Source organism: Podarcis erhardii (assembly GCF_964252035.2).
Source record: "Podarcis erhardii genome assembly, chromosome: 2".
In the NCBI taxonomy this organism is placed as follows: domain Eukaryota; kingdom Metazoa; phylum Chordata; class Lepidosauria; order Squamata; family Lacertidae; genus Podarcis; species Podarcis erhardii.
Genome location: NC_138498.1, coordinates 60,046,920 through 60,074,417, shown reverse-complemented (window position 1 = coordinate 60,074,417; position 27,498 = coordinate 60,046,920). Strand labels below are relative to the sequence as shown.

At 42.2% G+C, this 27,498-nt stretch overlaps 1 long non-coding RNA gene across 1 annotated transcript; it reads right to left on the bottom strand.

Moving 5' to 3' along the window:
* Positions 1-27,498, bottom strand: LOC309335414. Its single transcript, XR_014153487.1, has 3 exons — positions 26,952-27,498; positions 26,226-26,264; positions 1-129 (listed from the first exon to the last, which is right to left on the bottom strand). It is a non-coding gene; the product is annotated as an uncharacterized lncRNA (long non-coding RNA).

Below are 27,498 nucleotides of genomic sequence, written 5' to 3'. Positions count from 1 at the left end.
GGTTTTCAGAATCAAAAGCGACATTAGAGAAGGAAGTTATATCAAAATGTTGAATAGTTGGACTAATTTTCTGTGACTGCAGATGTCCGAGGGCCTCTTCCTTCCACAACAGCAGTGATATTTCAAAGCCTGGAACAATGAAGAAGACCAAGATGGGACAGATAAAACTTAGCACTTCTTCACACAGTACATAGTTAAACTATAAAACTCCCACATGAGGCAGCGATGACCACCAACCTAGATGGCTTTAAAAGGGGATTAGATAAATTCATGGATGAGAGAGCTATTGATGGCTACTAGCTGTAATGGCTATGCTGTTCCTCCATGGTTGGAGGTGGGATGCTTCTGAATACCTGTGGCTGGAAACTGAGAAGAGAGTGCTCTTGTTCTGGAATCCTGCTTGTTGGTTCTCACAGTCATCTGGTTGGCCAGTGTGAGAACAGAATGATAGACTAGATGGGCCACTGGCCTGATCCAGCAGGCTCATTTAATGTCCTTATGACTTTCCATGTAGGGGCATATCCCAGTTTGATGCTGCCCAAATGGTTTTGGCATTTAAAATATTAAGTGGGGTGGTATGGAGAAGGGTTCTTGTGGTATCATGTGTGATGGGCAAGCTGATTCCGAAGGGTGAAAGGGCATTTGATTGATCCCCTTTCCTTGCTTATGATGCTAATGGGGCGGCACCCACTGTTTCTTTCTCTCCCCAGAAAGCTGCACAGTCCACTTTTTATCAGCCTATGGTCTAGGCTGACAATCAGCCACACAGAGGAAAAGATTGTCCTGAAAGCAATAGAAGAATCAAGGCCAACTTAAGCAGAACACATTAAACTGGATACTAATTGGAAAGGTAAGAATCTGGACCAGTGTCTATTCTGCAATATTATCCAATAGAAGTGATACCCAAAGCCTTCTCTGCTGTCCTGCTGGATACATATTACTTAGATATCAATGAATCTGTTTAGACAGATGCCATTTTCAGGCAACGGTTATGCTGTGAAGAGTTTTCGAATGAACTCTCCATTTTAGAACTCTGGTGGCGTACGGAGCGGGTAGCAGGAAGTCATCCCTTTGGCATTCTTGTGGTCAACCCATTGTGAAATGTTGTACTGGTCCACGGAATGGAAAACATGTTTTGTAAATATGAAGCACTTAGTAAATAGTGGTTGACCTTTACTTCATGATCTATTGCTGTTCCAAACAGAATATGTGACAATATTTCATAACGCCTTGTGCCTGTAGAGACACAGGGCCCAACCCACCTAATGTCCAGTAGAACTTAGTGATCATGGCCAGTGTCTAAAGAATTTGTCCGATCCCTTTTTAAAGCCCTCCAAGTTGGTGGCCATCGCTACATCTAGTGGGAGTTAATTCCAGAGTTTCACTATGTGCTGCTGTGTGAAGAATGACCGCTCCCCACTTAAAACGGGGGGCGCCTTTTGCGTGGACGCGTGCAGCCCTGGATCTGGAGTGGCCCCATCAGCATAGGCTTTGCCTTCCCTCAGGTGGGATACCTGGAGGTCCCCGCCTACCCCAGCGAGTTGTCCAATCCCACCTGGGGGAAGTGTTGCCAGGGAAACCAGGCCAGGTAAGGGGAGGGATTACCTGCCCACACAATAGAGGGTGGATCTTAATTGTTAATCCTCACTTGGCTCCAGAGCTTCTCCCACCCTACCCACCCTCAGTTAATGTCTTCTTTTGCAGGTTAACTTTTCTTCATAGGTTTTGCAGGTTAACCTGTCTCCACAGGTATGCGGGCGCTGCTACGATAAGGTCGCTGTTAAAGGGCCGGAAAGGAATTTCCCTGCATTGGCAGGTTTCGCCTTTCCCGTAGCAAAATGTCACAACTTTGGCGGTATCAGGCCTTGGGCGGAATCCTTTAGTCCATCTTCCTCTTTGCGGCGGCGATACCAGGGTTCCTCGTTAAAGGGGTTTTTGAAGGGAGGCTTTGGCCGTACGCCGAAAGGTCGTCATTGCTCTCCCCTGCGGCGGCGTAACGGGGGCGGCTATCTCTGCTTGAACATATGTTCTCCAGAGCTGGCCCATCCCCCACACACACACTGGATAACCCTGATGCTCCCTAGGTCCCCGGCTGGGGACTAGGGAGGGAGAACGCCCAATGCCTGAGCCAAGGTCTACCCACATTTGAAATTTAATAAAGTTGTGGCCAATTTAATCCCATAGCATGTTGTCTAGAGTCGTTATTCCACATGACGGGGGGACCACTCGGGATCTGGGGACTTCGCCTGTCCACGCAAAAACTTTATTTTACCTGGATGTTCACAAGTTCTGTGAGAGAGAGGGAGAAAGACTTTTCTCTATCCACGTTCTCTATGCCATGCACTATGTTATAAACCGGTTATTCGCCTTTTCTCCACAGTGAATGGAGAAAGATGGGTATTGTAGTCAGGCAGCATGGTGAATGCAACCGGTTAGCCATGCCCGCTCTAGAAAGCACTAATGCAGGGGTCAGCAAACTTTTTTTAGCAGGGGGCCAGTCCACTGTCCCTCAGACCTTGTGGGGGCCGGACTATATTGGGGAGGGGATGAATGAATTCCTATGCCCCACAAATAATCCAGAGATGCATTTTAAATAAAAGGACGCATTCTACTCATGTAAAAACATGCTGATTCCTGGACCGTCCGTGGGCCGGAATGAGAAGGCGATTGGGCCAGATCTGGCTCCCGGGCCTTAGTTTGTCTACCCATGCACTAATATCTTAGGCAGCCACCAGCAGACAGCATTTAGTGGTAAGCCTAGCATTGCTTGGAAGGAAATGATTGCATACTAATTATCCAAAGTTGCAAGATGTGAATCTTTGAAGCCTTTGCTCATAAGCTCTCATGCAGCCCAACGAACAGGACTTGCCCCTAGATATAAGGCATTAGGGTGACTTCGGATGTTGTTCAGGTAGCACTAAAAAGTAAGTTTTTGTGGACCTCCTACTTCACTCTTACCAAAGGAGACTGTCTATGCATTTGCAGCTTGTGTAGATCCCAGTGTAAGCTTCTCTTTTGACATTATAGTGGAGGAAAATATTGTACTTATAAAGGTGAAAAATAGTCCCACTGGCTTTGACCAAATGCCTTTCTCTGAGGTGCAGGGAGGTATCTGTAGTTGTGGAAATGGCAGGGTGTGTAGCAGCTCCTCTCAAATGCAGGCACTGGTTTAGACAGTCACTGCCTGTATGAAATCCCTGCTGGGCTACAGACTCCCATGGGTTTGATTTATTTGATCTTCAAAACTTATTAATTGGGGCACTAATGAATCTTGTAAGTGGTACTCTTCAGAAGTTTTGAGGAGGGGATTGCTTGCCTTTTTGCTCAGCAAAAATCAAGATTACCTCTCCCTCTTCCTCTTTTTCACATCCCTTAAAGACTTTCTCAAGTTCTTCATTTACCTTTGTTTGGAATTTTCCTGGATTGTATGGGCTCATACAAATTACTAATTGGAGGATTTCCTTCTAGCTGCAAATGACCTTTTAAAACCTGGCAGTCCTTTATTAGGTCCTCTTTCCTTTCTATTGTTTCTTCTGCAGTGAGCAACTTTAAAATCCAAGGAGCAGTTACTTAAGGCTTATTCCCATTTATGTTCCTAAAACTAATCTTCATGTCTAAAGTTGGCATCCTTCTGTTTCTCCTTCCAGAATCATTACTTAGTCTAATGACCTTGCAAGGTGATTGAATGCACTTTTTCTGTTAAAAGGTTCCTATGTGGACAGAGACCTCAAATGTACAGTGAACAGTTCTGGGTGATCCGAAGCCCAAAAAGCATAGTTACATGCTTAGGTGGGGGGAGGTCTTTTGCCAAGAGCAAAATTTGGACAAGGATTTGAACAAGGTTGTCCCTTGGTAAGCGGATTTTATTTACAGATAGAATGAGAAAACAAGGAAGAAAGGGGGAAACGAAAGAGAGAGTTTGCGCCCCTGCAGTATCTGGGAAATCCTCAGAAAAGCAACAGAAGGACTCCTCTAATGGCCAATATGTAGCACCTTCCATGGTCTCAGTCTGTTACAGTATACTCTTTTAGGCATGGGAAGTCTAGTAGGAAGTTAAAACTTTGGTATTTTGCAGAATTTCTACCTGCTAAAGAGCAAAGATGCAACAAGAGCCCATTATCTGCAATTTCTGGAAACCACGGAAGACATTTTTGTTCCAACAAGATGTCTCAACTGGAGAAATAGGCCTCTGTCAAAGTCGTCCCCTTTGTATTGTTTTAAAATCCATCTTTTGTTATTGTTATCCATGGCTTTAAACTGTTTTTAGCTATTTCATTGTATTTTGTACATCACGGTGAGACATTTGTGGAAGGGGATTCCTAAGAACAATAAAATTTGATTAAGTAAATATAGAGGCTTCTTCAATAGTTTGTTGTTGTTTTTTGCCTGTTCTGTGCCATTGCCAGGGTTTATTAGTTTGTAAATGTCTAAAAGACACAGTGAGCTTGGAAACACAATAGAGTTTTACTGAGCATCAATTATCCATGGACATCTAACCAGGCTGCTTGAATTTAAGCCAGATGGGTGAGGGAAGAGGCCTTCACGTGATGAATTATTTGGTGAAGACACACTAAACTTTTGTCTCCTAAAAGTCATCAATGTTTCAGCAACAGTTTGGCGTACATACGAGGAGATATTAATCCCCTCATTAGCAAGAGACAGGCATTGTTTCCTTTTTGAACTTGATATGTCTGCATACAGAGCAAAAATCCCAACATAATTTATAGGAAAGCACAGCTGAGGAGCACCTGTTCTTACATTACTTGTTCTGCCCAATTAGTTGGGTGGGGAACAAAATCCACCACACCATTAGACATGAAATCTTAGAACGATAGAGCCATCAGGAAATCAGAAGTTTTGTGTTGGAATTTTAAAAAGAAATATAATGTTTAAGCTTCGAAGCAAATTCTGGTTATGCATATAAAACCCCTTACCTCTTCCATATTCATTTACAACTAGAATCCTAAAGTATGAATTTTCTCTAATTTATCTCTTGTTGGCTTTTGCTTTCCCTGTTGCCCCAGTACCAGAGCTGTTTTCTTATCCTTTAAGTTCTCCTGTAACTTAAATTTTAAAAGTATTTTAAAGCAGAGATTTTCCTGCATATAATTACTGTAATTTGCATTACAGCAATAGGCAGAAGCTGATTACTGGATGAGGCTATGCCAGGCTTCCTCAAACTTGGCCCTCCAGATGTTTTGAGACTACAATTCCCATCATCCCTGACCACTGGTCCTGCTAGCTAGGTATCATGGGAGTTGTAGGCCAAAAACATCTGGAGGGCTGAGGTTGAGGAAGCCTGGGCTATGCTAATAGGTGAGTCAATGTTGCTTACTGGGAGTGAGAGGATCGAGGCAATGGGGAGGTTGGAGTGCCAGATTGGCTCCGCTGCTAGCACAACCGCATGTGAAAAATCATTTTAAACCATATGTAAAAAATCATTTTAAAAGTGTCATCATGCTAGACCCAAAAGCATTAAAACTTACAATGAAAGCAAGAAAAATAAAGAATAGAACATGGTCCCCATCCCTTCCCTTCCCCAGTTCTACCACTGTGTGTTTTAAAGCAATGTTGTCGTCTTGTATTTTTCTATTAATGAAACACTTCAAGAATTCTTATACGTTTCCCATTTGGAGTCATTGATATTTCTGTAGCCTTTATGTCAAATGAAGTGTCCAAATGTCCATGCATTGATTTTGCTGACCAAGCCCATTTTGTTTATTCTGTTTTAAAATTAAGTATCTCATGGGACTGTGTTCAATGAAGTCACCCCATTAATGCAAGGAGTTCTGCCTGTGCAATAGGACTTCCTTTCCCTGCGCACCTCCTAGATCTTCTGTGGGAGAAGCACAGAACAGATTTGGGGGAACAGGAGCACATGGGAAGAGGAAAGGAGAGGATGTCCCATTGGATAGGCAGAAGCCCAGGATATTCAGCAAGGATCAGGAGGTACTGAGGGGTTGTGGAGCTGGCACCCTATCAACAGTGTTGTTGCCATATTGCAGCTGGGGGCGGGGGCAGCAGCCAGGTTGAGGGGTCAAATTGTTGCAACATATAGTTTATTTACCTTAAGATTTTGAAATAAAAAACTGGTGTTGAGGATCATCAATTTAGAGTAGCAATGGCCCCTCATCTGCAGGAAATGTCTTACCCTGAATGCCTTACCACTGAGCCTCTTGGGTTTGCTAATCGGAAGGTCGACGGTTCGAATCCCTGTGATGGAGTAAGCTCCCGTTGCTCTGTCCCAGCTCCTGCCAACCTAGCAGTTCGAAAGCACACCAGTGTGGGTAGATAAATAGGTACCACTGTGGCGGGAAGGTAAATGGCATTTCTGTACGCTCTGGTTTCCGTCACAGTGTTCTGTAGCACCAGAAATGTTTTAGTCATGCTGGCCACATGACCCGGAAAGCTGTCTTCCTCAGCCTGAAAAGCGAGTTGAGAACCGCAACTCCATAGTCACCTTTGACTGGACTTAACCGTCCAGGGGTCCTTTATCTTTTTACCTTAACCCTGAATTTAGAACTTGAAATTTGTTTGTTTGTTTGTTATTAGCATCATGTATATGCTGCCCCAAAACACCATTCAATAAATGTAGATGTTGGACTTCCTTTCTAGACATTGTAAGACAGAACTGTGGTTGAGTTCCTGCAAAAGTTAGCTTGGGCACAGCTGCCACAATCATCAGCAGAGGTTGTCAGCCTATGAAATCTCAGTTTACTCTCCCCTTCAAAAATTATAGCAAAGAAAAGCAAAAGCCAATGTGGTGTTGGAGCAGTAGCAGTAGCAGTAGCAGTAGCAGTAGTAGTAGTTGTTGTTGTTGTTGTTGCTGCTGCTGCTGCTGCTGCTGCTGCTGCTGTTTTATTTATACCCTGCCCATCTGGCTGGGTTTCCTCAGTCACTCTGGGGAGTGTTCAAATGAGACCTGGGAGACTAGGGTTCAAATCTCCACTCAGCCATTAAGCTCACTGGGTAAGTCACTTGGGGCAGTCACTATTTCTTAGCTTAACCTACTTCACAGGCTGTTGTGATGATAAAATGGGTAGGGGGAGAACTATGTATGCCTTCTTGAACTCCATAGGAAAAAGGGTGATATTAATGTTATAAGCAAACAAATAAACAATATTCAGAAGTACTGTGCGTGTTCCTGCTTCAACAGAGAGCTTTCAGATTTTGACACAAGATAAACTATTCCAAAATATTAAAATTCGCAAGTCAGCCACTGGGCTCAGTTTTATTTAGAAGCATATTTGTCTTTGCATACGCTACCTTTAATTGTCAAGAACTGCCAAAATATTTTTGAAAGGCAGGGGGGAAATGCTCCATCATTTCATGCAAGATAAATAGCTTGACTAGAGGAATGCAAAACTGTTATTTGTGAACATGCTTCAAGTTGTACAAGCTCTCTAATAAAATGGTGAGGGGTTGTTTTTTTAAAACACACTTCATAAATCAAGTTAACATGAACAAAAAAAAAAAGTTATCAGGATAATATATCAGACATGACTTCAAAACAGAGTCACCTCAGTGTAAAATAAAGACTCAAGTAGGAGCATGTGCATCTGTGAATTATTTGGATTCTTTACCTGTATTAATCACAACATGAGACACACAGCTCAAGGCAGAGCATATCCTACAACAGCTAGGATAGCGCAGTAGGTTTTTTCCACATGCCCTCCATCCTTCCTGGAAGTACCTTTGATGAAGAAAAGGAAAAGAGAGAGCTAGCTATTATTCATAATTGTTAGGGAAAAGAATGATTGGGGGAAAGCAGGCCACCAGAGCAGTCTAACCCTGCTGCTCACTCCTTGCTCCCAAAGCCAAAATGTGGAGAATGATGACCCATGCACAGTACAGCCCTGTTTATTTGTTTCAACATCCCTCCCCAAAATCACTGTGCATTTGGAAAATAATTCACTGTGGTTAAAGGGCTGCCCTTAGTCTGCTTGGTTTCCTTCCTCAGAAAAGGAGGGAGATACTGTATGTTTTACTTTTCTGGGGGGTGGGCAAGGCAAAGTTGCTACTCAGAAGGCAGGAAGCTCCTTTATCTGCCTCCACATGCCTTGTTAATGGGGCCAGCCCAAGACATTTTTCCACCCGAAGCAAACAAGAAAATGGCACTCCCAACCTAGTATTCAGAAGCAGAGCCAGCCTTGGAAGTTTTCTTGCCGTAGGATCAGAGGAGGAGTGGGCTACTGCTTGCTAGATTCTCCCTGCCACAGCTGCCTCCAGCATATGCTGCCTGAGGCAGTTGTCTTGCTCAGCGTAATGGTTGGACCGGCCCTGAATGGCACAAACTGATTTGGGGAAATAAGAATCTGCCTGAAATCCCCTCAGTTTTCGCTTCATTACTCAGTGTACACAGAATCTATGCACACCCCTAATATATGTATCAGTCTCTAAACAGAAATGTCCATTACATGCAAATTCTATCTGTATTATGCTGAGAAACCACTTAGTAACTGAAGAAAATTTCAAGTTCCTGACCACTTCATAAAATGGAGACCATACCTTAGTATTTACTGTTTTGCTGGCATGCCCATACACTCAGTACATAGCTTTCATTCATACAGAGTCAGGCACACATAGAGTGAGGGATACCAGTAAAACGTAGAATATTTTTCTCACATAGCTGAGGCACATCCACAGGTGCTACAAACCTAGAGAAGAATTCAACACGTTGAGGAGATTGCTCTGCCAGCACAAGTATTTCTGCTTCCTTAAAGAACATTCTCCCTTCTCCTCCCCTGCTTGCTGCTCTGGGGGTTCTCCCCAACCCCACCAAGCTAATTTGGGTGGGGGGTGGGGGGCAGACAGGGGAGGAGAGTGAGGAAGCCCCATGGCACTGATGGAAGTCCTCGCCTGCGCTTCTGCTACCTGGACTGGTTAGTTGAATACAGCCCTTAATTTTCATACCACCCAACAACTGCTCCGCTGCTACATTTTAAACTCTCTAAAGTTAAACATGTAAGTAAGGCCCAGCCTGCTATGATCAGTAGATGTTTTTGCAGCCTGTTTTGAAGGCAATGTTTCTTTCCTACTGCAACAGTGTCAAGGATTGCCATTTCCTGAAGGTTCACACACACACAAACATACACAAATGGTTGGAAGAGCTTTTGCGCACAGTTCTGGACTTTTCTTTTATATCAAACTCTTGCTTGTACCAGGCAATCTGGGATTAATCAAGCCTTAGAATAATAGCAGCACTTAAAGTTTATTACAGCTTAAAGCAGAGAGCATTTGAGCCAACAAGAATGTGGTCTTAATCATCGTGGCTTGAATTTACAGTTTAAGTAACATAAATTTCCCTCCTTGCCACTGGGGCTCGCCTTAGGTCACCATTTTTCCAGCGTGTTACACACTCACATACACAACCCACCTCCAAACGCCGGAAGGCTTTCAAATCGCAGCGTTGGAATTCTGAGGTCAAACAAGAAAGCTGCAGTATCGCAAGGCTTCCCCCTGAATTAGAAGCCCAGTCATTTCTGTATTGGGAAGACCTGAACATGACCACAAATGCAAGAGTGGAATTCAGCTTGGATCCTACAAATCTGGGCATGTCAGAGAGAAAGGAATTCATTCCCAGATTCTGGGGAAAGAGACACCATACCAGCTGTGGTGTTTCTCTCCTCTCTCAGTAAAACGCTCAAAAGCACATCAATACGCAGATGTTCCAGTTATATCAGGATAGCCTCCATTCCCTGAAGCCCTTTCCCTGCTTAAATAAATGTCTTTGTTTTGCCTTTAGATGAGGGGTGGGAGAATTTGGTGGGGAAAGTTATCGCTGCTATAAGGCTCTTTTTACTGCTCTCCAGTTTCATCCACTGAGGGTGTGTGTGTGAATGAGAATAAAACAAAATTTAAGTACAAATATATAATAATGTAGGGCACACGGGTGGCACTGTGGTCTAAACCACAGAGCCTAGGGCTTGTCGATCAGAATGTCAGTGGTTCGAATCCCCATGGCAGGGTGAGCTCCTGTTGCTCGATCCCTGCTCCTGCCAACCTAGCAGTTCAAAAGCACGTCAAAAAAGTGCAAGTAGATAAATAGGTACCGCTCCAGTGGGAAGGTAAATGGCGTTTCCGTGTGCTGCTCTGGTTCACCAGAAGCGGCTTAGTCATGCTGGCCACATGACCTGGAAGCTGTCTGCGGATGAACGCCGGCTTCCTCAGCCTATAGAGTGATATGAGTGCGCAACCCCAGAGTCATCTGCGACTGGACCTAATGGTCATGGGTACCTTTACCTTTACCTTTATATAATAACGTAAAAGCTACAGATTAAATAAAAAAGCACACAACACTGAGCAGGATTAAAACTGCTCAGGGAAATATGAAGGTCTTTCCTTGGCACAGAAAGAAATGGTGAAGCAAGTGTCCGGCAACTGTCTCTGGGGACAGCATGCCACAAGTTGGGCACCACCACTGAGAATGCCCTGTCTCTGGTGGCCACCAGCCTTACCTCACCTCAGCGGCAGGGGTGGGGGGACCTGCAAAAGGCTTTTTTCATCAGATATCTCTGTGTTCAAGGAGATCTTTATGACGATGATTGACCTTTTAAGCACCATGGTCCTAAGCTGCAAATAACGTTTGAAGTCAAAAGCAGCACTTTGAACTGGGTTCAGAAATGGACTGGGTATCGGTGCAGTTGGCATAGCACAGGTGAAATATGATCACGGCACCCAGGCCCAGTTAGCAATCTGGCAGCTGCATTTTGTGCTTACTGCAGTTTCCAGAGCACCCAAAGACAGCCACATATACAGTGGACCGCAGTAGTAGCCTCTGGGAGGTTTTTAAAGTATGGTGAAATGAGGCCAGAGTTGCCATTCTTAATCTGCTTCCCATGTCTCAGATATTTAGCCCCCAGAAAGAGATATCTCTTAACTCTGTCATATATTCCTGCACAAGCATACACAGTGTGCACCGATTCACTCCTCTGCACTGCATTAGGATGCATTCAGATAGTAAATGTTGCTGAATAAATGTTGTTGAGTTACAGCTGTTGCATAACAAGAACAGTCCAAGTTGATTCTGAGATTCAGGCTGCAATCCTATAACCCTTTCTGGGAGTAAGTCCCATTGAACTCATCGTGGCTTACTTCTGTGTAAACATGTAAAGAATTGCCTTGTAAACAGAATAATTGAATGCAACATACTAAAAAAAAACTTGCTTTACCAATGTGAGTTGCGGGTGGGAGCTCAATTAGCATTATCCTTGGTGAGAGAATAATTTTTTGCAAATGAACAAGTGTCCGTATTTTTAACATTGTGCTCCATATTTTCCTAGCAGTTGTAGCATACTAGAATCTGGAGCAGTCAGACCCATGTTTTACTTAGGACTCAAGTGTTCTCTTTCTCTCCCTCTCTCCCTCTCGCTGTGACACACACACACACACACACACACACAGCCATGAAAGATTCCGGTGGGCCTCAGTCTGGACTTGCTTGAAACACACTAAAGCTGTTGGAATAAAACCATATCCTGCTTACACCACTCCTCTGACTTTTCTTGAGTCCCTGAAGCATCTTTCAATGGGGGAAGGGGAACAAACTGTGCAACTTGAAAACAATATGTGGCTGGAAGATTTTAAGGCGTCAATAGTGTGCAAACTACTTGGCATCAGGGGCACTTTGGAGTGGCCAGGGACTACTAGACAAGGAAGGGGCACTAGGGATGCTCCAGAAAGGAGGCTTCCCCAGGGAGCTGTAGATGGTAAGCAGTGTTCAACATATGCTGAAATCTTCCTGATGTCTTCCTCTGTCCTGGTGATTAACCAGCATAAGGGTTAGGTTACATCTATGCTCTACGTCTCATGTCGGTCTGTGTCTTGGGGTTGCCCAGCTGTTTGGATGTCTGTACACATACAATGAAGCTGTGGCCTTAGCGTAGCATTCTTTGCTCCTCCTTCATCACAATTCTTGGCCTGGGTGGAAAAAATCTATCTCCTGTGAGTTTGTGCCCTGCAATCAGATTGTATCCTGTCTGTTTGTCAATCTACCAAGCTATACATAATCTTTGTATTTGCATTCTAGGACTTTGTGACCTTTGTTCAGTTTTACTTGAGACATTTGTGGAAAGAGATTGCAAGGATTATAAGCTTTGTTGTTGTTGTTTTTAACAGACTCTCTTAATGTTATGTTAAGTTCTACAGAACTAAGTACTATTGAAGATTACACTGGTCAACAACAAATTAGTTGTCTGCGTTTTTTCAGTTGATTTAGGACGAATCTGATGAGCTGAATCCAAAAATCACATTGGTTTTGCTCAATCAGGTCAAGTTTTTGAGCTATGGCCACATGTCTTTTTTATGTTTTTGTTCACATGTACGCTTGGGTAAAATGCCATGTCGAATAATTGTTTTGATTGGAAATGATTATTTTAATGACAAGAAGTATTCAGGTCCAATAGTTCTGGGTGATTATGTCGAAAAGGGATCAGTTTGAAGTCATGAAACCTCGAAATCTTCCATAAATTGGTGCAGCAAAGCATAAAATTGGGGGATCAAAACTAAGTTAATGGGGCAGCTGCCCCACGAAGTATCCTGATCTTCAATCAGCACATCGTCTTGTAGCTCATTGTGATGAAATTCCAGTGCCTATCTTCGGAGAACTTCCTGACATTAGTGACGAAGATGCCTCCAGTGTTGAAGGACATGAAGAAGAAGAAGTGGTTCTTGAAGATGATGCTCCACATCCATTTTCCCAAAAGGAGTTGAATGATCTAGTTCGCGACCTCAGCTTGTCAAAGGACTCTGCCGAACTGTTGGCATCCAGATTGAAGGAAAAAAACCTCCTCTCTGACAGTGCTCGCATCAACTTCTTCTGCAACAGGCATCAAGAGTACCTCCGTTTTTTCTCGGAAGAGAAGGACTTGGTGTACTGTGCAGATATTGCGCAGCTTCTGCTCAAGTTTGGAGTGCCACAGTATGAACCCAAAGATTGGAGACTCTTCATTGACAGCAGCAAGCGATCACTGAAATGTGTTCTGCTACACAACGGCAACCAGTTTGCCTCTATACCCCTGGCTCACTCGAATACACTGAAGGAGAACTATGAAGCGGTGAAGTATGTGCTGGAGAAAATTGGTTATGATCAGCATAAGTGGTTTATTTGTGTTGACCTGAAGATGGTGAACTTTTTGTTGGGACAACAGTCTGGCTTCACCAAGTACCCATGTTTTCTGTGCATGTGGGATAGTAGGGACCGTGCTCAGCATTACACGAAGAAGGACTGGCCTGTGCGGGAGGAATTGGTGCCTTACAAAGAAAGGAACGTCATCAACGACCCTCTGGTGGACAGAGACAGAATACTCTTCCCAATGCTGCACATCAAGCTCGGCTTAATCAAGCAGTTCACCAAGGCTCTGGAAAAGGATGGTGACTGCTTCACTTCCTTGTGCCAGGCTTTTCCAGGGTTGACCATGGAGAAGTTGAAAGCTGGCATCTTTGACGGTCCTCAGATCCGTTAGCTCATCAGAGATCCAGAGTTCGGAAACTCAATGAACGAAGTGGAACTGGAAGCGTGGAAGGCATTTGTTCTGGTAGTGAAGAACTTCCTTGGCAACAATAAGGCCAGAAACTACGCAGAACTTGTCAACAACATGCTGACTGCTTTCAGAAACCTGGGCTGGCTGACTACTGTTGGACTCTGAAGAGAGACCTCCCTGCCGCTGAGCATTCCTGGAGTTCCAGGAAACGGAAGTTCAAGCCCTGAAGTTTGAAAAATGGTGAAGCAACATGCAGTTTACATGTACTTACCTTTATCAATGCCCACCATTCAGTTTACAGTAAACCTGACCTGATGGGGAGAAACGGATGCCATTTCCTGATTCAGCAGTGCAAAAATACCCTAAATCAGTTGTAGAAATCTAGACAACATTCAAAAAGTAAAAAATTGTTGCCCAGTGTTATTGCTGTATAACAAGGACTCACCCCCAAGTCTCATATTACAGACGAATATACCAAATGTTTGGTCAACTCTCATGACAGTAAATCACCTCAGGACTTCACAGTTTGACCAACATTAAATAATAATACAGCTTAATTCTTGTTGATAGTATTTTTCATTATAATATTTCATATATATAAATTATTAGGGTCTTCTCGGTAGTGGTGCCCTCCCTGTGGAACACACTCCCTTCAGATGTCAAAGAGATAAAGAACTGCACAACTTTTAGAAGACATCTGAAGGCAGCTCTGTATCAGGAAATTTTTAATGTTTGATATTTTATTATGTTTTTATATGTGCTGTAAGCTGTCCAGAGTGGCTGGAGAAACCCAGTCAGATAGGAGAGGTATAAAATAATAATTGTAATTGTAACTGTAATTAAATAAATCATTAAAGCTGCAATCTACAGTTGCCTGGGAGTAAGACCTATTGAACTAAGTACCACTGAAGTTAAGAGGTCTTTGCTTTAGTGTAGGAATGTACTGTAATAATTTAGGCTTCATCAGCATGGTGCGGGGTGAAGCCCTAACTTCTAAATATGAAAGTTAAAATATTGCAGAAGGTGATGGGAGGGAAAGGATTGGCAGCAAGTAAGAGTAACTTTAGCTCGAGCTTTGCATCAATTTTTTCAGGCACCATGACTAATTATTTTAATAAAAACAAGCACGGTATTTTGCCAGGGGACGTTAAGTCTTTCAAAGACTACCAGGGGAAAACTCAGAGGACTTATTAGAAAAATGTTGTAAACAGATGTATTTTAACATCTGTAAGATCCTCACGCTCTGCAAGACATTAATAACTTACATTTTTTAAAAAAAACCTTGTTGGCTTTGTCTTAAGTTATATTAGGGAATGCTGTCACTTTTTGAATTTTTTGAAGCTGTTAAAAGCATAAAGCCTTTGTTTGGGAAAGGGAAATTACCCTTTTATAGTGTGTGTACACACTCACACTCACACACACACACACACCTGGAACGAAGGCCCAATTAACTCACTGAAGCTTACTTCTGAGAATTGCTTTATATTTTGAATATTTTGAATAAGATCAATCCTATGAGACATCTTCTCTAAAAAAAGAAAAGTCTTCAGTAGGTGTTCGGATCCTTGTATACTCACTGCCTGTCTAATGTCCACAGAGAAGGAATTGAACAGGGCCAAAGCATTGTTATTAAGGATTATTAAATTTCTACCCAGCCTTACTTCTATTGGAGCCCAGGTCAGCAAACAGCAAAGTCATAAATACAATACAATTTAAAATAAAACACAGGAAATCATATTTAAAAAATTAAGAGCATCAAAAAACATTTAAGAAAATTCAGGTACATACACAGCTAATAAATTGCAAGGTTTTCAAAACAGTCTCCTTTGGCCATCCAATGCCTGGGTGAACAAAAATGATTCCTCCTGAATTTTAATAATGAGGGAGACAAACAGGGAGGTCTTTCCACAAACAGGGAGCCACCAACAAGAAGGTTCTGTCATGGGTCAACACTAAGCAGGCTTCACCAGTGGTGGCACCACTTATTGGGCCTCTGTGATTAGAGACACTTGATACTGAGAGACTTAGATCTTTAGGGTTTCACATGCTTAATGCTAATACATACATTGCATTGAACCTGGTAGCTGATTGGCAGCCAGTGCCATGTTTTCAGGTCCAGTGACACATGGTCCCCTGGGCTGCCCTACACACACACTCTCTCTCCCTCTCTCTCTCCCTCTCTCCATATAATGTGACTGCCTCAGGCAGTAGGTGCTTGGGGGCCTCAAGCAACAGCAAGATGCTGGCAGACAGAGCACTGTGTGCCATGAGGCTGTGCCTATTAAGCTAGCCAATTGCCCTTGGGTGTGGTGGAGGATGTTGTCCCATCACCAATGTACAAGCAAGACTCAACTGTCAGTCCATTCGGCTGCTGTATGTGGGATGCTGGGACAGGCGCCATCTTGCCCTTTGCGTCAGACAGCAAAATGCCTTGGGCTCACCCTGCTTGTTTTCCTGACCTTTTTAACCACAGAGCCAAAATATGGCAGCATAAAGTTGCTTTGCTTGTTGGCGAAGAAAATATGGGCCTGATGATGGTGGCGAAGATGTTGCAATCATTCCAAAGGTCAGGCTTGCAACAGTCTGGAATTTTGAGTTATTCATCCCAGCACTCCAAAGACTAATTACGGTAACTTTATTGAAATGGGAATGGTTTTACAAGCCATTTCCACTTGAGCAATTGTGCAATGATTACACTACCATGAGCAAAGGAGAAAGGACCTCTTGGATGCATTAAGAGTTTGATTCTCTAATGGATTAGTGTTTTCAGGCTTGAAGTCCAAGCTTTGTACTCAGATTCCCGTTTTTACTTCATCCTAGAGCGAGTCAGCCCTGCAGCTGTACTCTGAACTTTCCCAACCCCAATTAGGAAAAATAAAAACGAAATGAACAGCTGAGGTTTCAAAGCAACCTGACTTCAAACGATTTGGTGTCTCCCCACCCCCAGCCCTTCTCAAATTAGAAAAACAGACAACCCAACCCAAAAACATGGTGCCCTAGCTAGGCTTGAAATGATTGGGGCATAGGCTCCTTATAAAGCTGAAAGATATCAGGCAAAATCTGTTAACTGTTCCATCTGTTTGCCTCTCTACTATTTCCCAAGATCTTTCCCAGCCCATATTTAGATTAGTCCGTTCTCAATATTCAAATTAAACGGTTTTTCAGCAGTTTTGTTCAAGACATCTTGCTCTTTGATGATAGGGAGAATTCTGGAGATGTCCAAAATAAGGATGAGAAGCTCCTTCCCACCTGGCTCATTGCAGTCAAAATTTGATGGCTGTCATATCTCCTCTCAGTCTCCTCTTTACCAAGCTAAATGTACCCAGCTCCCTCAGTCATTCCCCATAAGGCTTGGTTTGCGGACCCTTGATCATCATGGTCACCCTCCTATTCTCACATTCCTGCTTGTCCACATCCTTCTAAAATTGTGGTGCTCAGAACTGGGCACAGCACTCCTGACCTTGTATAAAAAAAATGATTTATCAAAGACTGAGAATTTGACTAGAGAAGGAAGTGAAATAATAAAATGCAACTTTCCAGACAGGTGTTGTGGTCCAACAATTGGAAATACTCTTGGACAGAGATGGGATACAAATAAAAAATTATTATTATTTAAAACTGAATCTACCAAATTGGCAATTTGTGGACTGAAATACAGCTATCTTTCCAATTTTGCTCTTATTCAAATACTGTGGTGCAGTTTTTTGAGCAAACAATTTTTAGGGGGGGGGGTAATACACAAGGGGAGATTCTGCATAGCAATAAATCAATTTGTGAAAATAACATACCAAAAATACATTGTATTAAGGAAAATCCTGCAGTAACAAGTCTCAAGGTCTATAAAAAACCAGTACATTTCCTGGAAGGCCAGGAAAGGTACTGTTTTGTTCCTATAGAGCAGGCATGCCCCAAACTCAGCCCTCCAGATGTTTTGGGACTACAACTCCCATCATCCCTAGCTAACAGGACCAGTGGTCAGGGATGATGGGAATTGTAGTCCCAAAACATCTGGAGGGTGAGTTTGGGGGTGCCTGCTATAGAGACATGCACATGCCCTTCAGCCATGCTTCTAAGGCAGTTTCAGAACAAAATACATACACTGAGAACAAAATGCGTTAACAAAAATTAAACAGTATCTATTCCTATTGACCCCTCCCCTTCCTTGGACCTAACAAGCTTCTCCTGGCAAGATGTCAGTTTCCTTTTAAATCACTTGAATAATGTGAAATTGGAAAGGCTTCTGTTTACTGGTCCAGGTATGATGAAACAAAAGCAAGATGAGGCACAAATGGGTTGGGCACGATCAGTTCTTTGACTGTAAGGTGATAGAAGAACACTAACACCTCACACTCTTAATCTGATAACTGATCTTGCCCCACTTAATGCCTCATCTTGCTTTTCATTAAACAGGGGCCAAAAAACAGCTTTCCCCCTTCTTGTGGAAACTTCCTTTTGTCAGACGGAGCATGAAATAAAAGAAGATCAAGTGATGTCAAACATTTTCCAGCCTTGCTTCTTGTCTTAGGCCACAAAGTTCAAAAAGAAACTAGCATAATTCATGAACGCTTTATATGTCAAATGCCAGATAGACTCAATGCATTATTTTGAAACAAACCATGATGTTCCCCTGCCTTTTAAAAATGGTTATTATTTTAAACTTTCCAGGGGAAAAGAAAGAAGTTAAAGCTTTGTGCGCATATTACATCTTCAGTATCCTGGGTTTCCTTTCAACAGTGGGACTTTGGAAACAGACAGACCTTTGAAGCTTTGTTTTCCCAGGGCTGAGATATCCTGAGGCGCAGAGGCTGACTGACTCAGGGCTTTAGAGAAGAACAGGGAAGTGTCAAAGTCCCCAATAAATAGCCATCGTGTTCTTCCATAACAAAAATCAGTTTTAAAGTCCTGTACCATTTTATTTTCTGTCAACACTAACTACACCAGCTTTTCCTGTACTATATTAGGCCAGTGGACATATATCCCTTGTGATAACAAATGACCAATATTTTGATAGGAAGCCATTTTGTAGTTGCGATTTAAAGTGTGGCTAACATTTCTAATATTTGCTAATAAAGCCCAAGTCTAGGATACATAATATTTCTCTCTCTCTCTCTCTCTCTCTCTCTCTCTCTCTCTCACACACACACACACACACACACACAAAATTGATTCATTTATATCCCACTTTTCTTCCAAGTAGCTCAAGGTAGTACACATGATTTCCCCGCATCTCCATTTTCTTTCACATCAACCTATGAGGGAGGTTACTGTATTTTTCTGTGTATAAGACAAGGTTTTTTATTATAAAGAATTGTTAAAAATCGGGGGTCGTCTAATACACGGATACTGCAGGGGGGGGACATGCGATTGGTGGCAACCATGAGCAGCAGATTGTAATTGGCGATTGGGCAGGTGATTGGTGGCTGCAGCAAGGCCTGCTGGTGATTGGCGGCTGCTGCAGCAAGTGGGTGGGCGATTGGCAGCTGCTGGCGGCAAGCGGGCAGACAATTGGTGGCTTCATTGAGGCGGGTGAGTAATTGTCGGCAATCCTCCCCAAGAGGGGTCGTCTTATACATGGGGCCATGTTATACATGGGAAAATAGTATATGAGAGAGAAAAAGAGAGAGAGAGACTGGCCCAAAGGGACAAGTTCTTCATTATTGTGGTTAACTAGCTTTTATTTAAATACCTTTATTTATGTGTCAATTGTGTTATGGCTAATACCTTGAAGAGTCAAAACAGCTAATGCTGAAGCTGAGGTCTGTTTCTAAACTGCTCTTCCACTCTAAGCTTCCATCCTGAAGGTGTGAAGACTGGAAAGGACAGTTTGTTTCTCTTGACTCATGAACCCAAAGGGAGAAAACTACAGGTTCGCCAGGTGATGGTAGTGATGGGCATATATGTCTGTATTTGGTTTCTCTCAGTTTCTCATTTTTTCAAATCTTGAGTTCAGTTCTCCACACATGCATATCAGGTTGTGATTTTAAAAACCAAATCAAACCAAACCACAAATCCTCTTGAAAATTACATTATTCCACTGCACATTCCACCTTAGTAGATGCATTTCGGAATCCCCTACTTGACTGCATTTCAAGATTCAGAGAATTGTGAAGGGTTTCCTAAAGTCTGTACTTGAAGATCTTCTAGAAATAACAGTTAAAGGACTTTCGGGTTGGCGCCTCCGACAATGACGGAGTTCCTCCGATTGGGAGGAATTTGCTCCGTGGAAATCAGGGTCTGACCGCCACGGCGAAGGCAGAGACCCACTAAAATCACAGGCGGGAGAAGCCTGTGAACGTGAGATTCGGCTGGCACCTTTTGCGCCTCCCCTACTCGCGGCGAGACCCGGTTTCGGGGATCCGGAGCGATGTGAGGTGAGTGGCGCGGTGCTTCGAATTGACTGCTTTTTTCACGGAGTGAAGCCGCATTGCTGTTGCTGGAGAGCGCTGACTTTTTCCTGTGGACAATTTGACTTTAAACAACTACCCGTGAGTAGAACGGAAAATTGGATTTACAAAAGTCTTAATTTGGTACCGAAACGGGAAGGTTTCAAACAGGAAGTCCGCCTTCCCTTTTTGTAAATAGATTGAAGCAAAGAAGCTGCAAGCTAAGGTCTTGGAAAGCCTTATGTAAAGGATTAAACTTCCATCGATTAAAATCATTAAACCCCCCTTGGAAGCAGGAGAAGAGGGGGGAAGTTTTGGATCGTGTAAGCCTACAGGAACCTGGAAACGGGCTGCCAGTAGATTGACGTTTTGGGAGAGTTCATTGACTGTGAATAAAACATGTTGACAGTTAGTTAAATAAGAGAAATATATTGTTTCCATTGTCCTCTTCTGTGTTTAAAAAGGAGGAAAAGTAACTGAAAAATGAAACTAACTTTACTTTTTGAACTGTGCTTGAAAGGATTGATACAAGTGGAGACTGTTTCCCTCTAGAGGGAGCTTTGGAAACTGTTACAAGAGTGGAGCGGGGGAATCTCCAGCTGCAGGATAAGAACTGTGAGAATCAGGGATTGACCTTGGACCATTTAAGAATGTCGACAGGTGAAGCCTTAGTGACTGCATTATGTAAGATAAGCTATTTGTTGGAACAGCTTCACAAGAAGACCAATGTTATGACTACTAAAATTGATAACTTGGGACAAAAAGTGATTAATTTGGGACAAAAAGTGAGCACCAATACAGAAATTATTCAGGATTTGGTACAGGAATCTATTTCAGCAGAACAAATTGTGGAGAAGGAGAAGGAGAAAGTTGTTGTTGTCAAACCTAAAGTAATACAAGTGGGAGCCTCAGCCTTACAGAGGCAAATTGAGGACTATAAGTTGAGGCCTTTTATGATTGATTCTAGAAAAAGTCAGATTTTGAGGATCGGAGCCTGGCCTGGACTGGAGAAGGAAAGCTGGAAAGATCCCTCCATGCAGGGATTAACTGAATTTTGGGACATGGACTTGGGTCAGGAGGAGACTGGAGTTCTGGGGGCCTTTGGATTTGGAGGAATCTTGAAACATGTCCTCAAATACTTTATGGATCTTAGCTTTAACTATGGAAATCTGGCTGACCTGTCGAGGAGGAATAAAAATATTGTTGGGTCGGAGTTTTCCCGAGATCTGCTCTATAGCATCAAAGAATATGAAGAAGACCTGCAGAAGGGACTTGGAAAAGAGTTAAGAGCCTCGGACATAAGATCTCCAGGTTGATGGACTGTATGGAGTTGACGGAAGTGACTGGCAGAGTCCGAGACCGGGGAGAGGAGATGGTGGAAGAGAATTGGAAAATTTAAAGTCTGTATATAGAAATACTGTAAAATTAATGAGTGATAGAAAAATGTTGGAATGAAATTTTATGGCCTTAGTAGAAATGTTATAAGGAGTTAAGCTTAAATATGTATATTAGTTTTAATGGAAATAAGATTAAAAATATGTTAAGACATTTATATGACAGAAAATAGAGAAAGATGAAAAGGAATTGCTAAAACAATTAATAGAAGTGGAATACAAAAAGGGAGGTGAGAGGAGGTCGATGAAACAAGGGAATGAAAGATGGAAAAGGTATGATGTATGCTTTTAAATTGTTTTTGTTTTGTTTAGTTTAGTTTATTGTGTTTAGTTTAATGTGTTAAGGTTGTGTTTTTTATTGTTTATATATTGTACTGTATTGTTTTTTCTCTTTTTTGTTTTCTTTCTCCTGTCTTTTTTCTTTTCTTTCTTTTTTGTAAGCTTTAAAAGTAATAAATATTTTTTTAAAAAAAAAAATAGAAATAACAGTTAAAGAAAACCCCAAGAGCTGCTTCTTTTTTCAAAGACACTAGGTTTAAAGTTTTTTTAATTATTGGGTAGGATCCAATGCTAGTCGTATTCCGAGTAGACTCTTTACTGTTAATAAGCATGACTGACTTAAGTTCCTTAATTTCAATCGGTCCTCTCTCAGTGGAACTTAGCAGGTTACAACCAGCTATAGTGCATGATTGCTATGTGGATGTTTAATTATGCTAAGTCCCATAGAAGTCAGAGCATATTTTTAAACGTGATTGGTTGGGGCTTCTGATCTTGTGTAGGTAGAGCAAAAATGTGTGTGTTCATCACAATGTAATGGTGTCCATGTGGGGTCTATGCTGTTTCCTATATGGACATGAGAAAGCATGTCGGAACATTTTCGGAGAATTGGTGTGATTCAGTGTTGCTCATCTGTTCTACATTTTATGACTGTATAATTTTGTGATGATAACATAGCTTTTTTGGGACACAACCATGAAACTTATACTTTTAATGAGCTGTCAGCTTAGAAATATTCTTCTGTACTCTGGTTTCTCTTCAGCTTGTAGAAATCTTTCTCCTTTTTAAAGAAATATTATTCTAAATAAATAGCACTTTTAGTTACCAAAATTAAACTTAATAATGGGAACCACTTGCCCCCTGTGAAAACAGGACATCTCCTCTTAATTAATTGCCAACAAAGGACATAGAATATACTAGAGTCCTTGTGGTTTTCCATCCCAACTGCCCTCCACAAGTCCTTGCCTCGAATGGATCTGTTCTCAGAGGCTGAATGCCTGGTTCCTATTAAACTAATTCCAGCAGCTTACTGCTCAGAAAATTAAAGTACAACTTTCTAGCTTGTCTGCACAATTAGTTTATTACAAAGTCATGGGATATGGACATAAATTACGTTATACCCAGTATATGTGGCTTTGCAAAGGAGAAGTATGGATTTTCTAATTGTATCAGTTTCTAGCAAATTCAACCTGCTGGAGAAATTGTTCCTGAATCAACTCCTTGTCCTACAAAATGTCACAGACCAACTTCAATTTTTAAAACCAAGAAGAGCCCTGAACATTCGCTCTGAGGTTTAAAGGAATTTATTTGAACAAAGAAGTTAGGGCTGTAGTAATAGGATTGTAGTCACAGGAAAATGAAGCACATGATTCTTGTCACATATGGTGCAATATATCAGCCTGTCTTGGCCCCTCAGCTTGTCTGCTTCATGTGTAATTTTGAAACAAAAGATCAGAAAACCCTATTAATCCATGAGAAAATCCTATGAATCTCCTTAGTTCTTTAATATCTTACTGCCGTGAATCATTACCAACAAGGCTCCCTGACTACCTTGATAAATGATCCTATACTTTGCAAGAATAATAAACTCGCCAAAGCAGCTCAATTTTTTGTCAGTCGTGAGCGATCGCAAAAACTAAACAATGAATGAGCACTCAAGATTAATAAAACAATCCTTATGCACTTCTATCCAAAGGTTAGCCCCACTGAGCTCAATGCAATTATTTTCCCAGGAAATTGTTACAGGGCTGCAACCTAAACCTTCCTTTGGATTAAACATGCAGACACCCTATTGTAGGGGTAACCAACTGTGTGTCCTCCAGATGTTTTGGACTCTAACTTCCATCAGCCCCAAGCAGCATGGTCAAAGCCCAGGGATTGTGGGAGTTGTAGTCTTTAACATCGGTTGGATATCTCTAAGTTGAAGACTGCTCAGAAAGTCTGCTGTAATCACATTTAATTTCAAAAGAGTGAACTTAACTTATTTGGGGGGGGGGGAGTCAGGTTATGTTAAAAGGAAGCTGAAATGGTCATAACCCATAAAAATGATGATGACAAACCATTATAACAGATGGTTTGCAAAAACATATTGGAAAAGGAAAATTACTGAGCAGCTCAAAGGTTTAATACAGCGTTGCTAAAGAAGTTAATAAAAGTCAAGAAGGCTTCTTTTTAAAATGTGGAAGTCTCCCAAATGAGAACAAAAATGAGCCCTAACTCAATCATTGCAAAGGTACGGTAAGTTGATAAGGCTAGCTGGAAATATCAAATGAAAAGAGCTTGAGAAGTGCATTACTCGTACTTTTAAAACCAACAATAAAGAATGATGGCTGTGATGTAAATATATCAAAAACAGCCAAAGATCCAGAGAAACGTTTGGGTTTTTAAACAAAGGAGGTATAACAATTATGAAAGGAGAAAAGGGTGGAGAATTTGAATGACCTTTTTATCCTACCAAGGATGCTGGAGAGATACCCACCCCAGAACTGCTTTTTCCAGGGATAGCATCTGAAGAACTAAATCTCCAGAGATGGCAAGAGATGAAATTCTTGGACCAAATGACAAAATGAAAGAAATTAACTGGTCACGGAGTGTGGATGACATATATCTGAAAGGTCTTAAAAGTACAAATGTCACACACACACTCCTCACGCTGAAATCAGTCTCTATACCAGAAGGTTGGAAGGTACCAAAATAATCTCAATTTTAAAAGGGAGGGGAGCCAGGAAATAGCAGGGCCACCTGCCTGATATATATCCTGTGTAAATTGATAGAATTTAGTACTATATTGTATAGATAAATGTTATCTGTAGAGGCATGTGGACTCAAATTTTGTCGCACTCCGTGGATGAAAGCTTGGGTCTGACAAAAACATGGGGGAGCAGTGGTGACGCAAGTTTGCCACTGTCTGCCAGGGCTCTTTCCAGCTGGTGGTGGCCATTTTTATTTCCCCATACACACCTTGGAATAGCATTGCTCTGATGAGGGCTTCTGGGAAAGTATGTCAAATTCCAGAGTGCTGATGAATTCCGACATTTTCCAATTGCTTCACACTGGAATCCTCTTCTACCTTTGAAAGTCCACCTCCCACCCCAAGGATGCTGACTTTTAAGATCCACTACAGAATATCCAGGGAGACTCATTCCCCACCCGCCGCAGCCCCAGTGAGTTCTGAGAGCTATGCTTTTTTTTAAAAAAAAAAAAATCTTTTCTAAGGAAGTCTGCAACTGCATAGGAAAATTATACCCCTTTTGCAAAAGAGCTGCAGGAAGTGAAGTGCTCTCAGCTGTGCATCCATTCCTTTTTCTACTGGGAGTATAAACAACATTAAACAGTTTCCATCAGTTTATTTTTTGCATCAGCTGTCCCCCCCCACCCCACCCTCAGGAAAAAAAGAAATGAAATCCAATCCTCAAATTCTTTGGAAAAGGCAGAAACTGAAAGAGTGCTCGTTCTTCTCTTTCTTTTTCTTTCTTTTTTTCTAGGAGCATTTTCAGACCATTGACTCCAGGCCAAAACCCCTGTAGGGGTAGTAGAGGCATCATTCATTAAAAACATGTGCAGAGCTCTGATAGATTGTGTCAAGGAATGCTTACTCTAACCAACTTTGACATTTAACAAAGAACCTTTGACCCCCTGCTATAAATATTTAGACATTAAAATAGTCACAGAATCTGTGTATCGAGCTTTAGGACGCTCAAAAGAGTGAAAGGGTTTTCCATTCCTTGCCTGTCAGCGCAACACACTCGCTTGAGTCTGAACATTCAGTCCCGAGTCTGTTCTTAATTATAGGAACTGTCAAATGCGGCTAGCTCTGGAAGGGACAGATTTGTCAGCAGGGATGGGGAACCTGTGACCCGCCAGATGTTGCAGGACTACAATTGCCACCACCCCTGAATACCTTAAGCCAGACACCTCCAAGCTCAGCTCTGCAGATGTTTTGCGACTACAACTCCCATCATCCCTAGCTAACAGGACCAGTGGTCAGGGATGATGGGAACTGTAGTCCCAAAACATCTGGAGGGCTGATTTTGGGGGGTGCCTGCCTTAAGCTATGCTGGGTGCAGATGATGGGAGAGTTTGATTCTAGCATTGGTACAGAATATCTGTGGGAGGGACAATGCAATATGCCTGAAAAGGGGGTCCCAGCCTTAATAATCCATTGCAACACTAAAGGTCTTCTTAGGCCTTATATTGTGTAAGCATGGAGATCTTTCACAATGAATTAAAATGTGCTGGAAACTTAACTCCTCATACTATTCAAAATCTACTATTGTTAAGAAAGGTAAAGGTAAAGGACCCCTGGATGGTTAAGTCCAGTCAAAGTCGACTATAGGATTGCAGCGCTCATCACGCTTCAGGCCGAGGGAGCCAGCATTTGTCCACAGACAGCTTTCCAGGTCATGTGGGCCAGTATGACTAAACTGCTTCTGGTGCAATGGAACACCGTGATAGAAGCCACAGCACACAGAAATGCCATTTACCTTCCCGTCGCAGCAGTACCTATTTATCTATTTGCACTGGTGTGCTTTTGAACTGCTAGGTTGGCAGAAGGTGGGACAGAGCAACGGGAGCTCACCCTGTCGCAGAGATTCGAACCTCCAACCTTCTGATAGGCAAGCCCAAGAGGCTCAGTGGTTTAGACCACAGCACCCCCCGTGTCCCTACTATTGTGTAAACTCAGTGCTCACCTGTTTTTCAGAGATGCCATGTTTTCAGCAGTAAAATGCCTGCAAAAAAATAAAAATCAAGGTGCATATTATTACCATTCATATTAGAATTAATGATGACTGGGCTGGATAATCAAGCTACAACTATTGGCCTTTCTGAGCAATAATAACTCAGTAGGATTTGAAGATGCAGGACATGCCAGTGTATGTCTGATCTGGGGTATAGAATGTAATTGGCTCTACCCCTAGACCCAACATTTTACTTCTGCCTCTTCCCTCGGGCCCATTACCATTGTGCCCCGACTCTGCTTTTTGAACTTTGGGGTTCTAGTAAAAATCAAAACTTGAAAACCTGCTGTCTGTGCAGCCTTGTCCTAGATTTATATTGTTGGTGGTTCCTGCGGGTAAGCTTATATCCATTCAATCCTCCAAATGCTATGAGTAATAAGTGTTCTCGAAGGGGAAATGATCACGGAGTTTTTTGCGAGCTTCCTGCAAAATACAATTACAGTGATGGAGTAATTTGGTAACCCACTGCTTAATCCAGAAAGAATGAGATCTGATAGAGTCGTGCTCTGCGGTTGTTAATGCAAGAGTTGTATCAACAACTCCAGGGCTGCCTGCTTTATTTATTAAAAAGGAATCTGGAGATAGGAACAATTATGGCAGATTAACCTTGGCGTGACTCCAATAGGAAAGAAATATCACCAGGGCCAAACTTTGCTCCAAATATAATATCTCTCTTACCGTTCCTGGGGTTCTGTTTGTTATGTTTGGAAGACTGAGCTGTAGTTAATTACAGGAACATGATGCCAATATTTCATGCCAACTAGGCTTCTCATGATCTCGTGCTTCGCTATAGGGAAGGTGGGGGAAGAAATCCTTTTGCCTCGATGAAGTTTCAGCAGAACTCTCTTTGATCTAATGGAACTGTTTATTTCCCACTGGCTTCCCTTTGTTTCTTTCTATTTGGGACAATTAATGGCGTGAAATCTGAATTTTATTTATAGTGGTGGGTTCCTCTTATCTCCTCCCCCCTCAAAACCATGTTTGACTTCCATGACAAAACAGCCATGTGTCTTACTTCCAAATTCTTTATGAAATTGCTGCTCCTCTGGCAATATATGTGTCTTCTTGATTCAACTAGATTTACCAAATTGTAAGCCTCAAGGCAGGGGGTGTCTTTTGGTTGTTGGTTTTTTAACTCATTTGTAAACAACCCTAGGGATATTTTTTTGGCTGAGTCACGGGATAAAAAAATGCTTTAAACAATTAAATAAATTGTAGACACATT